Below are 12277 nucleotides of genomic sequence, written 5' to 3'. Positions count from 1 at the left end.
AGGCTCGTGGTTAAAGAAATAGGCACAGAAACGGAAGATGCAGAAAAAGTGTTTGAATTTATTTTTCTCTTGTTTAGTGTGGAGGTGCACCACTGAACAGTCACAAGAGGCTACCTTTGCACACTTTAAGAAAAAAAATATAAAAGTTTATCAAAATCATGAACTATATTATGAGAAACAAAGAAAACTTATTGAAAATATCAGAAATTAAGATTAATCCCTTTATTCCCAGCAATATACTCTCAAAAAAAAGCCAGACCTTCACATATCTATCAATCTGGTCTGAAAATCAGGTAAATTGGGAAATTTTGTGTACCTGCTTTAAAATGCTTTACCTTTGTACAATTCCAGAATAGCAGGGCATGATATACAATTTACTATCCAGTGTGCCATGAGAACGTAATGAAAAATGGGCTAATTAATTCAGAATTTTATTGGAAAGGAATCTTTTGTGATGAGTGACCGTAATGTGATCAAATTTAGCATTATGTTTCTAAGTGGGGAAGCCCATTTCACCTGACGAAGGAATAGCGCTCCAAACGCTTGTGATTTCAGATAAACCTGTTGGACTATAACCAGGTGTCATGTGACATCTGACTTCATCACAAAAGATAATGACTCAATCATGGAAGATTCTCATTCCTGGAACCATTCTTGTAATTGCTTCTGCAAATTCTGATTGAATTAATAAAGCTAAGGATACTGGCTTGTCCCCTTTTCCTACTAGCTTCAATGATCTGTGTAAATACATAGCAATGTCCCTCTGCTCCTGCACCACCTTTAGAATTGTATCTCCAATTTACCCTATTGTAAAGATGTTTTATTTTGAAACAAACGATTGTCAGTAGAAAGCCAAGAAGGGAAATCAGATTATTTCATCAATCAGTGTGCAATGCTGATTTGATGAAATGGCACACCCCAATACACGCTGTGTCTTACCTTCACCTGGCTGAATACTATGTTAAATGACATTATTAAGGGGTACTATAGCACAGTGGATGCAATAACCAAGAAGTCTAAACTAATGACCTAGAACAATCAGTTCAAAATCCACCACAGCAGCTGAACAATTGAAAATCAGCTAACTAAGTCAATCAGGTATCAGAAAAAAAATCAACTATAAATGATAACAGTGAACATGAAACCACTGGATTCTTGTCAGTTTACATCTATTTCTTCACTACTTTCCTCATGAAATGTGCTATCTTTACCATTCCCTTGTGAGGAATGCTGAGGTTCTATCATGGAATCTGTGAAGCCTGATCCTACTGTCGCGCTTAAAGTAGCAGATTACATTCAACTCACCATTGACGCTGGGCTGCTTCCCTGCCTATGGATATTAGTTAGCCTGGCCAGATTCCTGTCATTTATGATGCAATCCAAAGTCAGGTTTGACGGACTGTGCTCCTCAATGTCATTCTGCAAGGCCGTTTGCAATCTGTCCCATTGAAATTCAATACCCTTTTACAGGTCAAGTTACAGCCACTGAAGTCCCAATAGACCATGCAAAAATTACAAAAAGACAGTAGGGAACTTAGCATGTATAAGTACTTGACCTTTGTGAAAAATACTGCAATCAAAGGCTCCCCATGCATTGGGAAAGTTAGAGATTTTTGCCTTATCGATCTCTATCATGAGGAAACGGGAGGTGTTCAGCTCTCTTGGCATGCAGAGCCTCAAGCAACTCATTTATGTATCATTAGGTGATAAGTTGAGAGATGTTGTGCATGTTGCTTGCTCCAACCTGAAAGAAATCAAAGACATAAAAATTAATGGACATGGTCCACCATCACAAGAACTGGCAGTACTATCCTTGTCCTATTCTAAAGCAGCAGTTGGGGGGAATTTAACTTTGTTCAAAGAAATGTTAGCATCATTGGCAAGGTCTGCATAAAGCCTATCCCTAACTCCCAGAGAAGCTGGTGGTGAGATGCCATCTTGGGACATAGGGACACCCACAGTGCTGTCAGGAAGAGAGTTCCAAGATTTTGATGCAGCAATAATGGAGGAATAGCAACATAGTTCCAAATCTGAATATCTCATGGCTTGGAGGAGAACATGCAACTGAAGTTCCTATGTACAGTGAAAAGCTTTGTGCGCAGTACAGCAAAATCATAGTAAGCAAGGACGTAAAGATCTTAGGATGGGCAGAATAAGGCAGACAGGTAACACTGCATAGGATGTGTTAATCTCTAGGTGAGATTAACATTAACAAAATCAGCATTATTTCAAGTTACAGAGTCCAGCCATCAGTCCAATAGCAGCAGGGAAGAAGCTGCTCTTGAACCTGTTGGTGTATGTGTCCAAGCTTCTGTATCTTCTGCCTGATGGAAGAGTTTGTAAGAGAGCATTACCAGCGTGGGATGGGTCTTTGATGATGTTGGCAGCTTTTCTGCAGCAACAAGGCATATGAATCAAGTCCATGGATGGAAATTTGGCTTCCTTGATGGTTTGGGCTGTGCACATAGCCTTCTGTAGTTTCTTACGGACCTGGGCTGAGCAGTTACCGTACCAGGCCATTATGTACCTGGATAGTATGCTTTCAATAGTGCATCTGTAAAAGGTGGTGGAGTTCCTTATGCATGTGCTGAATTTCCTGAGCCATCTGAGAAAGAAGAGGTGTTATTGTGCCTTCTTGGCCATTGCATCAATATGGGAAGTTCAGGACAAGTTGTTGTTTGTCATAGGGACATGACACTTTCAACCATCTCAACCTCAGCTCTGTTTGTGTAGATGGGGAGGGGGTGTTCTCCTCCTTTTCTTCTGAAGTCAATAATCAGTTCTTTAGTTTTGCTGACTTTGAAAGAGAAGTCATTATCATTGCACCATGTCACCATGACTTCTATCTCCTTTTTGTATTGTGACTCATTGTTGTTTGGTATTTGTCCACCACAGTGGTTTTGTCAGCAAACTTGCAGATGGAGTTTGTTCAGAATTTTGCAACACAGCTGAGCATGTACTGGGAGTACAGTCGGGGCCTGAGCATGCATCGTTGGGGGCATCAATGTTGCGTGTTATCGTGGAGGAGGTGCAGTTGTTTGTCTTCACTGATTATAGTCTATAGGTCAGGAAGGTGAGGATCCAATTGCTCAGGGCAGAGCCGAAACCTCAGTCTCAGAGTTTTGAGATCACTCTGGAGGGGATAATGGTGTGGAAGGCAGAGTAATCAATAAGCAGGTGTCCGATGTATGTGTCCTTGTTGTCCAGATGCTCCAGAGATGAGTGCAGGGCTAGGGAAATCACTCCGCTGTGGACCTGTTTCATCAGTAGGAAAATTACAGGGCATTCAGGCAGGCTTGGAGACTCGATTTGATGTGGGCCATAACCAGACTCTCGAAGCACTTCATGATTATAGAGGCAGAGTCATTGGGTGGTAGTCATTAAGGCTTGTTGCATGTGATTTCTTTGGTATTAGAATGGTGGTGGTCTTCTTGAGGTAGATAGGGACTTTGGCTTATAGGAGGGAGAGATTGAAGATGTCAGTGAATACCTCCGCCAGTTGGTCTGCACAAGATCTAAGTGCATACCCCGGGAATCTGTCTGGGCCTGTTGTTTTCCTTGGGTTGAATCTCAGGAAGACCGACCTGACATCAGCAGTGGTGACGGAGGGAACAATTCCATCTGGAGTTGATGGGGAAGGTGACACTGCACCATTGGCATTCTGCTCAAACCAATCATAGAAAGGATCTAGTCCATCAAGGAGGGATATGTCTTTGTCAGTTGTCTTGCTCTGCTTCATTCTGTATCCTGCTGCCCTTATCCCCCATCAAGGTTAAGGGTTTTTGTTGGTGTTTTCAGAGGAGATTAGATGAGTTCCTGCATTGCACCTTGTAGATGATACACACAGTTACCACTAAGCATTGGTGATGAATGGACTGTATGTTGATAGTGGTAGGTGGGATGCCAATCAAGTGGGCAGCTTTGTCTAGATGATAGCAAGCTTCTTGGCAGTTATTGGAGCTGCATCTATCCAGATGGATGGAAAAGCACTCCATTATACTCAGGATTTTTTTTGTCAGAAGATCTGTGCATCTGTGGTCTAGGCTCACCATCACCCTGAAAAGTACTCAAAGGGAAATAAAATAGCCACAACCATACTCAGACTGGGCTGGGTAAGTGACCTAAATCTTGGAGAACAGGGGCTGCAGCTACAGCCCATCATGGTGCTTTTAAAAGGAAAGAACATTGGTTGTTTGCAATGTAAAGCACATAGGCACACCAGCTGCCTACTCATGGAAATATAGGAACAGGAGTAGCCCATTCAGCCTTCAAGCCAATTCTACCATTCAAGGAGATCACAATTGTCCAGTAGCCTAACTCCTTTACCTTTGTTTAACTAAAAAAAACTCACTCAGATTTAAAACTAGTAACTGAGCCAACACCCACTGCCACTCGTGAAGGGGAGTTCCAAAACATCACTGTGTTTCCTAACATATTTCCTGAATAGTCTGGCCCTAATTTTCAAACTATGCCTCTAGTTCTAGAATCTCTATCAAATGGAAATAGTTTATATTTATCTACCTTGTTTTGAAGACTTTGATCAGATCACCCCTTAATCACTCCAGTTCTGGACAATGAAAGTCATGATATCTCAGATGCTTGTCTGCCAACACTCCTCTTTGTACATTTTCCTGATGTCTCTGATCACCAACACCACAGAGTCCTCTCCTGCTAAGCAGAGGCCTGGTCTCTGGAAATCCTCCAAGTGCCTTTGGCCCGGATATTTCTTTTTCGGCTAGCGGTGGAGCTGACGTGGTCACCAGGTTGTGGTCTCACACACTCTATATGATGATCATTCTCACTTAGGTGGCAATATCTGAGCTGGTGGAGGTGCAAGAGGCAGTCTCGGCCAATGCTTTCTCTGAGGTCTCAGTAATCACAATTTAAGGGGTCCAGAATGGTGCTTCTGGGAAAACTGGGTATTTCAGCACAGAAGAACGTTACAGGGAGGTTGGCTGTACCTGCAATGCACAAGAGAGAAACATTACAAGGCCAATGGTTAGAAGTGCTCTGTAATGAACAAGACTGACAATGCGATTATTTGGAGAGTGGAAGAGGCATGCAGAGTTGCATGTTTACATGTTTAGCAGTCATGCATTGGTCAGGGAATTGTGCATGGTAAAATGGGAAGAATGTGGATGCGAGAGACATCATTGGGGTAAAGTAAGTAATTAGTGCAGGGAGCTTGATAAGAAATAGCAAGAAGACCCATTCGGTTGCACAGCGTTAAACCCCCTAAAAAAAACTCAACAGAAAGTGGACTTAGGCAAGAAAAGGTAGGATCCAGTCCATTGTTCTTTACTGAGACTGTTAAAGTAGCATTGTTCCTTGACCATTCTAGACAGTATGTCCTTTAAAAGACAGTCCTTCTCCCTTGCTCTGCCTTCCTCTACCAGCATCTTTGTCTTGCACCTGCTCATTGTTCCTGCCATGGTGTGGAAGAAATATTACACCAGTTCTTAGGAACAAGTAAGTTGTGCGGAATTCTTAACATCAACATGTCACAAAACTTTCACGGATTTCTCCCTTAGGCAACTTTAAACATCTCTTGATACCACCACCTCTTTATGTACAGAAAGAGCCAACAGAAATCAAACAGCAACCAACCTGAAAGTACAGGTAGTCCTCTTAAATTCTCCTCTCCTGTGATAATTGTGTTATTGTCTGACCTCGTGCTATAGAAAATTGCCATAGAAGTTCACGTTATAGGGAAATCGCTGTAGAAAATTGCTATACCTGTACAGCAGAATGTTCACATTATCCAAACTATTCATCAATTGCATTACAGCCCATTGGATTTAACAAAACACACGTTAATAGCAGAACTACCTGTAGCTTATTGCTCCTTAAGTACTGGTGGCTATGGTGCAAGGGCAGAGCCTCAGAGCTGGATAAATGGAGTCCTTCCTGCTGCAGCAATTGAATCCAATTATGAGAGGTTAAGACAGGGTGTTAGCTGAAATGATACATAGTGATTGACACCTCCTGCTGCTAATTCAGCATTCTTTGATGGACACACCAAAATGAAATACAAACCATCTCACAGCAGAAATGTATATGAGCAATGCCATTTTGGAGGCAAACTGCAGTTAAAACACAGGTGCAAGAGACTCCAATTTCACTGACCTTGAATTTATACAGTGTCTGTTATAGAAATGTCGAAGAAGGTCATTGATTCATCATGCCATGTGAACTGCTTATTCAAATATTTCCTTTTCAACTAATTCTCCTTTCAAAATTATTACTTAATTTGTTTTAACCTCTATTTCAAGCAGTATGTGCCCATTCATAACAGTTCACTATGTAAAATAATGCTACTTATATTTTCAATTGGCTTAAATCACTATCTTCCAATTACCTCAGAACTCTTGCCAATGCTAACAGTTTCTCCCTATTTATTCTAAAAAACCCATGAAATTTTTGAAAATTTCTGTGTAATGTTTCTGCAATTTCTTGTGCTCTTAGGAGAAGAATCCTACCTTCTCTGTACCCTCCACATAGCTGAGTTATCTCATCCCTAGCAGACAGTCTTCTAGTAGGTATCACAGGTCTTTTTTTAAATCATATTTAACATTGGACAACCAGAAGTCTTTTACAGAGTTGGGAAATGTGGTGGCTGCTTAATCAAGATAAATGCAGCAATAAACTACTGCAGTTCAAGAACACAGCCAATAAGAAGGTAAATTTTAACTTAACGTTTTTTAACAATGTTGACAGACGTTAAACTTCTGTTTTGACAACTTACAGCTCTTTTTTGAATTATGCCATGATTTTTTTTTTACTTGAAGCTTCCGTTTAATATCTTGTCCAAAAGCAGCGCCAATGGTCGTGCCGCATTCCCTCAGTATCGCACTGAAATATAGTTTGAGATCTAATGTTAAGCCGTCCGGAGTTAAACTTGAATCCCTGACTTTCTGATTAGGATGCAAGACTGCTATTTCTGTAGCAATGTTGACACAAGTAAGATATTTCATTAAGGTCAATTAGCAATTGTTTTTAAGAATGTACATATAAAGAACCACATTTCTGATTGAGTATATTCATATCATACTTAGACCAGACTTTAAAATTGTTTTGAGGAAAAGCTTGATAGTCATATTATCATGTTATTTTTTAATAGCCATTTAGGCTATTTCGACCTATTTTTCATGTATATTGCAAGTGATCAAAGCTCAAACTTACGAAAACCCTTTTCGGCTGAAAACTGTATATTATATATGGTCAACTTCAAGTGGTGTTCTGCTGCAAAATGTCTAAATTATTACATGATACGGGAATGTTTATTTCTTTCTTTTCAAGTTCAGTTCTATCATGATTTCACTAGACTGGATTTATTCAATGTCTAAAATTTCCAAATCCCTAAGATGACTGAGAATAAAAATAACAGCTTCTACAGTTTTCATTTTTCTACACTGTTTCACTTTTACTGGCAGTTACTGAAGATGTCGCAAGAGTCAGGATTTTGTGTAGAAAAGGGATTTTGAATATTGATTTCTTGAAGGTTCATTAGCTGTATGCTGACATCATAGATTGATGTCTCTTTAAACTGGGTCTCAGACTTAACTATCGGGGGAATCAGAACTATTGACTTTGGATGTTTGTGCAGCCGCATTCACTGGAGGATTTTTTGCTGCTTTTAATGGGATCTATCAATTCAACTCTGCTTTAATTATTATTGTTATACTACTCACTAGAGAAAAGATCTTCTGATGTCAAATTTTGGCCCTGTGTTAGCACAGATTCCGCAGTCATTATATTCTAAAATAATTTAAAAGAAAACATGAGTTACTGGCCTATCAAGACTTTCAGTTCACCTTGGAGAAGGACAAATTGTCTCAAAGATTCTGGAGCATTATCTGTTAAAACAAAAAAGGCAGGAACATTAAATGATCTCTGTCGATGATGAAAAGGAATGCAAATGTTAAGGACATTGATCACTGCACGTCTGTGCTCAACCTTCTGCCCTCCGTTATATCAATACATTGAAAACATAATTTGTATCAGCAGTTGTTTCTTTAATTAAGATCTCTCAAAAATCTTTTTCATTGATTTATGCCATTAACTTATTGATTGGTCCCATTGTGCTGACCATGTACTTTCCAGTGAGATGAAATAGCTCAGAACAAGATTCATATGCTGTTACTTCCACTCTTGGTCACTTCATCGTCTAAAGAGAGTGTCTGAAGAGGAAATATCTCATGTTGACCTGTGTGAAAGTCTTAGATGGCTTGTGAATGAACTGTTTAAAGAAATGGTTGATTCACTAATGAGGGTGAAGTGCTGCTTACAGTTACAAAGAATAGAGGAAGGTTAATGGGGAATATTAACTTTCTGCAACTTTGCAAATGATCATATTATGTCATTCATTTGCATATTACTCGGCACAAAAAATGATAGATAATTAATCAGCATGTTCTGTTACAGTTAGTGATATGCCTGAAGCTATGAAAATTTTTTTATCCAATTGAAACAGGGCAGAAAAAACTAACCCAGCTTTTAGAATGGTAGTAGGAGATCTTAATTTGGAAGGAGGTAAAATTTCAGTTTTCTAACAGCAGTCGAAATGTTGATTATTGTATGTTCAAAGTTTTTCTCATTGCTGATGATCGGGAGCCTTTATGCATTAACTGGCAGACCATTATTACTCATTAACACTAGAGCCCACTGCAATAACATTCATGGGCACAATCTTCTTAGGGAAAAGGGGAAACAGGTCTGATCACAAACCCAATTATTTCTATTAGGTTTGTATCTGACTTTGGTTGAATGCAAACCTCTTCAGCAACTTGGCTACTTCATAACTAAGGCATTTCTTTTCATAAGCATTTACTGAAAGCTAACCAGGTCATGAGAAGTCTCAGTCATTGTTGTTTTATCTGTTGTTATTAAACACTTACAGTGTAAGGAGGGAAATCTGACTGACTCAACAAGCCTTCCCAAGTGAGGCAGCTGCACTTGCTCATGTCAGCAAACCTGACTGGGACAGGTAAGTGATGGTTAATTCAAAAGAGGCCTTAACTCAGAAAGGGTAGTACTCAAAATGTTCAGATGCAAAGAGTTATTGAGAAAGGAATGGTGGGGAGTAGAGCTGAGAGATTTATTCAGTAGATTTATGTAATATATTGTCACTTGTACCTTTGAAATGTGAAAAACAGATAAAGTTGCCATGTTCCAGTGCCAGATTAATATTGATATTACTAAAACTGAAACGGCTTCAAAAGTTTATCTTTCCCTCTCCGTAGACTTTACCCTCTTTGCTCCTCCTGTTTACTGCCATCCAATATTGTGCTCTGTTTCTATTGCCACCTGTGTCACCTCTACCACAGCCACCTCCGAGCTGCAGATGGTCACACTGCATGGATCCCACATCTCCTCTAACACTGGACAACGACAGACGAGTCCTGGTTCCGAGTCAACTGAAATGTAGCCTGGATGGAGATACATGAGGCAGCATGGTGGCTTAGTGATTGACACTGCTGCTTCAGAGCGTCAGGGTCCCAAGTTCAATCCCATCCTTAGGCAACTGTCGGCATGTTTTGCATGTTCTTCCCGTGCCTGTGTGGATTTCCACTGGGTGCTCCGGTTTCCTCTCACAACTCAAAGATGGGCAGATTAAGTGGATTGGGCATGCTAAATTATCCTGTAGTGTGCCTTAACCAATGGGAAATGCAGGGTTATAGGAATAGGATAGGGAGACGGTTCTGGCTTGGACACTCCTCAAAGGATCGGTTAGGACTCGTTGAGCCAAATGGCCTGTTAGCACACAGTAGAGATTCTAGTTTCTAAGCAGCTCTGAGTTTCTAAGCCTAATGGGGTCCTGTAGTAGGATGTCAAGAAGAGGCCCCAGGGCAAACAAAACAAAAAAACGGTGTTACCAAGCTGGAAAGACAATGATGAAGCTATGTTGATGCGGCAGAACCTGCCACAAGCAGCCATGCCCCGTGCTCAGGAGTTAAGCACTGCTGACCCCACTGCTGCCATCTTGGAAGTCATGACATCAATAATCACCTTCCAGAAAGGAAACATAAATGGCTGTGCTCGGAGGTGTGGAGGTCAATGGGACAATCTTAGGAACTGCTGAATGGATTTGTCCTGCTTTTCCTGCATAGGATATCCTGGGTAAATTTCCACGTGGTTGGGTAGGTGCCAATAATGAGGCTGTACTGAAACAACTTAGCTGGGGCGCAGCTAATTTGGGAGCTGAAGTCCTCAGTACTTTTGTAGAAGTTCTGTTGGAGCCTGTATTCTTTGGAGTATTCAATGCTTCCAGCTGTTTCTTTATATCATAGGGTGTGAATTGAATGGGGTAAACACTGGCATCTGTGATACTGGAGACCTCAAAATGAGGCCACACAAATCTTGCATTTAGCACTTCTGGTTGAAAATCGTTTAAAATACTTCATTCTTATCTTTTTATTGAAGTGCTGGGGCCTCCAGTCTTGACAACAGAAATATTGATTGAAGTTACTTGTCTTATTAAAAACAAATTACTGCAGATGTTGGAAGTCTGAAATAGACATGAAAAATTCTGGAGAAACTCAGCAAGTCTAGTGGCCTCTCTGTAAGAGAAACAGGGTGAATGTTTCTAATAATTTAAGAGATAGTCTGCACCTTTATTCATCCTTCCCAAGTGGAGACCCTCATACTTATCCACATCATATTCATTTGTCATTTTCTTGCTCACTCATTTAGCTTATTGAAAGCTCCTTGAAGACTTTTTTGCACTCTCCTCATCACTTACATTCCGACCAAATTTTGTATTTGCATCAGCAAATTTGGAAATATTGCAATTAGTCCCCACATGAAAACAATTGATAATAGATTGTGAGCTACTAGACCCCAACACTGAAACCAGTGTTACCTAACTGGTCACAACCTGCCAACCTGAGAATGTTATACTTATTCCAACTTTCTGTTTTCTTACTGTTAACCAAATCTTAATCCATGCTAGTATTTTGCCACAATCCCATGCATTTTAATTTAGCTTATTAATCTTCTGTATGGGGCTTTTGAAAGCCTTCTAAAAGTTCAAATGTGCCACATCCTTATTGACTTTGCTGGTAATGTCCTCTAAAATCTGTATCAGGTTTGTCAAACATGACAATGTTTCATAATCAATGATAACACTGCCAAATCATACAATTATTTTCCAAATATCCAGTAATCAAATCTTTTCCAGGAGATACCAATATTTCCCTCCAAGTGACATCAAACTAACAGATGTTATGTTCCTGTTTTCTCACTACTTCCTTTTTCAAACATTGTTGTTCACATTTGCAAGCTTCCAATCTGCAGATACAATTTTGGAATTAGTAGAATATTGAAAGATGATCACAAAAGGGTAGCTTGACTATGCCAAGATCTCAAATGGAGGACAAGTATATTATTCCTGATATCTCTTCACAGATCAGTAAATGGATCACAGTTTAACTGAACAATTTCGTAAGCCTTACTGAGGCTAAGAAGGAGAAGAAAGAATAGTTTCTGCCAATGAAGCCAGGAGTACAAGGTTGGAGGAGTTGAAATTGTGGATGAACATGTCTGAAGAGGGATTTTGTGCCAACAAATAGTATTGAGGGAGGACATACTGAAGGTTTTGCAGATATCTGCAGTTGAGTAAAACACATTCTGGAGATACTTTTGCATGACTAGAGATGCTGCCACTGACAACTGGCACTTCCTGGATCTGTAATTAGGTAGATTAGAAGGCAACACCATGACTGTGGAGCTGAAAATTGCAATGGCATTGAATTTCCTAGCCATTAGTTCTTTGAAATCTCAACAGGGACATATGAGGTATCACCCAATTAACAGCCCAATTCAAAGTTCTTTATGACATTTCAGGTAAGCAGCACAGTTTTCCATGGCCACAAAAAGTCCAAGCTGTCAGATATACAGCCATTATAAAATTCCCTTAGTTACGTAGGAGCCATTGATTATATGTTTGTGACACTCCATGGCATCATCCCGAACTGGAAGAGATTTCATTCACTCCAGGTCCAAATCTTTATTTAACTACAGGCAATAATTCCTGCAGATGTATGCCTGCTCTCCAGGGAACTGTCACGATTCTTATATTCCATGCAATTTTTGGGCTTCTCAAAGGTTTACTCTCACAATTCATCCCCAGCACTAGCGTATGGGTGACAAGGAATAGCTATAAAAACATGGCTGATGAACCCAGTGTGAAACTCTCATTGATAGCAAACAACACTGCAATGCTGTCAATGAATCTATTAGGACCATTATTCATTTATCTTCCTTTACCCAGACAATC

General features: G+C 40.0%; 1 long non-coding RNA gene across 1 annotated transcript; it reads right to left on the bottom strand.

Annotated features, from left to right (window-relative positions):
* Nucleotides 1-234: 234 nt before the first annotated feature.
* On the bottom strand, nt 235-5915 carry LOC125461351 (uncharacterized). Its single transcript, XR_007249487.2, has 3 exons — nt 5830-5915; nt 4522-4961; nt 235-1744 (listed from the first exon to the last, which is right to left on the bottom strand). It is a non-coding gene; the product is annotated as an uncharacterized LOC125461351 (long non-coding RNA).
* Nucleotides 5916-12277: the final 6362 nt, after the last annotated feature.

The sequence above is a fragment of the Stegostoma tigrinum genome, chromosome 2, assembly GCF_030684315.1.
Source record: "Stegostoma tigrinum isolate sSteTig4 chromosome 2, sSteTig4.hap1, whole genome shotgun sequence".
Taxonomy (NCBI): domain Eukaryota; kingdom Metazoa; phylum Chordata; class Chondrichthyes; order Orectolobiformes; family Stegostomatidae; genus Stegostoma; species Stegostoma tigrinum.
The sequence above is the reverse complement of the archived record's forward strand: the minus strand, read 5'-3'. Positions and strand labels throughout refer to the sequence as shown.